This window comes from Macadamia integrifolia, unplaced genomic scaffold, assembly GCF_013358625.1.
Source record: "Macadamia integrifolia cultivar HAES 741 unplaced genomic scaffold, SCU_Mint_v3 scaffold3772, whole genome shotgun sequence".
Lineage (NCBI taxonomy): Eukaryota > Viridiplantae > Streptophyta > Magnoliopsida > Proteales > Proteaceae > Macadamia > Macadamia integrifolia.
In genome coordinates this window covers 1-3885 of record NW_024869811.1, presented here as the reverse complement: position 1 = coordinate 3885, position 3885 = coordinate 1, and the positions used below count along the sequence as shown (strand labels likewise).

The 3885-nt window shown below is 37.1% G+C and overlaps 1 non-coding gene across 1 annotated transcript; it reads left to right on the top strand.

Annotated features, from left to right (window-relative positions):
* Nucleotides 1-2515: 2515 nt before the first annotated feature.
* TRNAH-GUG lies at nt 2516-2587 on the top strand. Its single transcript has one exon. It is a non-coding gene; the product is annotated as a tRNA-His (tRNA).
* The last annotated feature ends 1298 nt before the right edge of the window (nt 2588-3885 follow it).

The window sequence follows — 3885 nt, the reverse complement described above, 5'->3', positions numbered from 1 at the left end:
CATTTCTTGAAACGTTATCAAACGGGCTCTAAATTTCCCTCATCTCTCTCTCTCTCATTCTCTTCCTCTTATCTCAGGCCAAGGTTCGAACAAGCAAGGCAATGCCATGCAACACAAGATAACAAGAAACAATCTTTTTTTTTTTTTTTTTTTTCTCAAAGGAAAATTCATTACCATGAGCCCAAGATCAAGAGAATCCCAAGCCTCTCTCTTCTTAAACTCTTGGGGGTTTGAGGGTCTCTTACCAAGGTTTTAATATAATGGATTGAATCAGACAAAAAAAAATTGGGCCGAGTCACTTAAGTTTCTACATGGCGTAAATTAAAAAGTCACCGTATTAGGTTTGCTCTTAATTTTCTTCGCTCAGTCGATTGGAAAATGTAACCTAATGCAGTGTGATCTTGTTGCTCATTTTTATTTTTCCAAATTTGATTGTCCCGGTAGTACTTGGGTTGTTGTCCCTGTTTTGGTTGGCATCTTTGGGTCCATTTGATAACGTTTCAAGAAACGCGTTTCTGTGTTCAGAAACGGAAAAAATGGAACAAAAAGTGTTTGATAAAACTGTTTCGTTTCACTTGTTTTCAGAAATAGAAATTGAAATTTCTACCTATTTATGGTTCAAGAAACGACCTAGGTTCGTCGTTTCTGGAAACGACTCATGGCCATTCTTTCACTAGTTACTATCGACTTCCAGAAACATGACTTATCAAACACCTTCAATTCCATTTCTGTTTCTAGAAATAAAATTTTATGTTTCTGTTGTTTCTTGAAACAGAAACGACAGAAACATTATCAAATGTGCCTTTTGTCTTGTATTTTTTTTCCTTCTTAAAGATTTAATATTTTTTTATTTATTCACCAAAAAAAAAAAAATTAGCCAAATACAATCCCTATTTAAGTCCTTTCGAATTGTTTTATTTTTAGGGTTTTACCGGATCTTAACTGACTCGGACATATTTTGGACTGATCAAACTGATTCCTACTTTTAAAACCCAATCTAGGGAAAGGAGAGGAACCCATGGGCACTGTTTGGGCATCTGAATAATCAATTCAACCCTTGAAGATTTCTAAAGAAGTCTCTGCTATAAACAGTATCATCAAACCTGAGTTTTAGGGTGCTTAAATATGAAGCTAGAATAATAAGCCACTCCTGAAAATGATGCTATTACGAAAGGAGTATTGATCCGCACATAATTTTCTATTAAGCTCCACCAAATCAAATCATGGTAAGCACTAACAGTGCAAAACAATATTTTCCACATATGCTTTTAATTAATGGACAAGTTTTACTTAAGCCACTTTGAAGGGGATCCTTTGACCGTGGCTTTTAGATGGGCGAAAGAGGTTATTAGTAAACAATGGGGGAATGTTCAACTATGGGGATGTTTTAAAACTCTAGGATGGTGGCTGAATCGTGAAAGAGAACATTCCCCTTTATTTTTTTCTTTTATCTCTAATTAAAAAAGAACCAATCCAAGGTGAGATGTCGTAGGTTGGGTAGCTTCTCAAGTGTTACAATCGATTCATCTGTTAGACGCAACGAATCCAAGCGTAGACCAGTGAATTTATGCAAAACTACTGGGTTGGAGATCATTGGGGTTGGTCTTGATCGATATTGATTTGATCGGAATGATCTTGATTGATTTTATTCGATTTTTACAATCATGGTGTAGGGTACCAATGCCTACACCATTTCTGGAGAAGATGATTGGAGTGTGCAATCAAAGAGATGACATAAGAAACCATAGTGAGAATAAAAATCACAAAACTCGATCCTTATTGATGTTTCTACCACTCTCATTGCCCCCGCATTGGTGGCTAGTGTAGGAATTACATGACCAGGTAGTGATCTCTTGCCCAAAAGGGAAAAGAAGGCTTATTGGTCACTTGACCCCGCATCCAAACATAATAGGGCAAAAATTACCACCTTGCCCCCTATCAAATCACAAAACTCTATCCTTATCAATGTCCATGTGCAGTCTCATCAGCCTGCATTGGTGCAAAGGCCATGTGATCAAGTAGCAATCTCTTGCCCAAAAAGGGAAAACAAACACTAACTGATCTCGTGGACCCCACATCTAAACACATGAGGGTGTGAAATTCCCACCCCATCGACCAACCCTCTATAAAATCATAAAACTCTATCGTTATTAATGCCTTTACACGCAGTCCCATTGGCCCAAGCTAATGCAGGAACACCACAAAAAAGAGTGGCCATGAGGTTCTCACTATAGTAGCAGGTAACCGGTGTTAAGATTTTTTTCTTCTTTCGGTAGAAACTGTTAAAGATTTATTTCATGTCACTATAATTGAAGAGACAAAAGTGGTTGGCTGGACATACTCCTACCATTACCCACTCTTTTTTCGTTTTTTAAAGGCAAAAACTTGTGGAGAAAGTTTTTCTTAACCCACGTTTAATACACACAAATCTACCGGCATCATCGAAAATGGCCTACACTATGTCCATCCCTCAATCACTTTCATATAATCCACAAAAAAAAATAATGTAAATCTTGTGGCTGTAGTTTAGTGGTAAGAATTCTACGTTGTGGCCGTAGAGACCTGGGCTCGAATCCCAGCAGCCACAAATTATTTTCAATTTTTTTGTATCTATTTCTCCCCACCCCTACCCCCACCCCCATGGCCCCACCCTGATGGAAAACTTGCTCGAAAACTTATTAATATTGAAGAAAAATTTTCTTCAATCATAAATTTTTTTTTTTCCGGTAAACCATCACTAGTGATTAACCTTATCTCAGGAATATAACTGTCTACTCTAATCTGATGGGATCCATAACGGTGGCGAGGATATTTCTGGATATATTCCTCCTTTGGAGTTGGTGATTCTAACGGTTCTCAAAAATGAAAACTCAACAATTCTAAGGTTTTAGATCAAGAATCAATTATGTCCAATTGAGTCAAAACAAGACCAGTCATAGTTGATTTGATCTATCTAACTCTAATTTTTGAAACAATATAAAAACAATAAACATAGAAGAATTACAGCAGGCATAGGCATCCAACGAGCAATTAAAAGTAACTCTAACTCCAAAGAAAATAATTAAATTTGCACAAGTTGAAAACATACTTCATCAATGATTAAAAAAAAAAAAAAAAAAAGAAGAAGCAGCCACTCCGCTGGAGTTATCTCTCACTTGTAAACATACTTCATCAATGAATCTTCGTATTATAACCTTACATAATTAAGTTGTCCTCTCATTCCATAAATCATGTGATTTTCTAAAATAATAATGCATTATTATTATCATCATCATCATCATCATCATCATCATCATCATTATTATTATTATTATTATTATTATTATTATTATTATTATTAGAGAAAATTGCATTGCCACCCCCTGAACTTCGGTCGTTATTCAACGCCACCCCCTGGACTTTTTGAAACGTCAATGCCACCCCCTAAAAATTCAAAAAATTTCAAATCGGTCCCTGCCGTTAGCCGACCGTGAGAAATGAATGAAAACCGGTTAGTTTTTTTCTAATATACCCAAAATACCCCCACCTATTGTGAGAGGACAATATTGCCCTCATCTCTCATCTCTCATCTCTCATCTCTCCTCTCACTCACTCGGCCGGACAAGAAGAAGAAGAAGACGAAGACCCACCTGCAACTCGATTCTCCCCTCCTCCCCTCCTCCGGCGTGCAATTCTTTGTAGGAGCTGCTAGTGACCACCACCTCCCCTTCTTCTAGGAAGTGAGAGAAATAGAAACCCGTCTCTTCATCTTCGGTTCATATTCACTTCATTTCCAATCTTCAAAGAAATCCCAGTTGGGAATTCAGGAATCGACATTCATTTTATATAGAAAGATGGAATTTTTCGAGAAAGGCAAGTCTGTTAGGCTCAAAAGCCACCTAGACA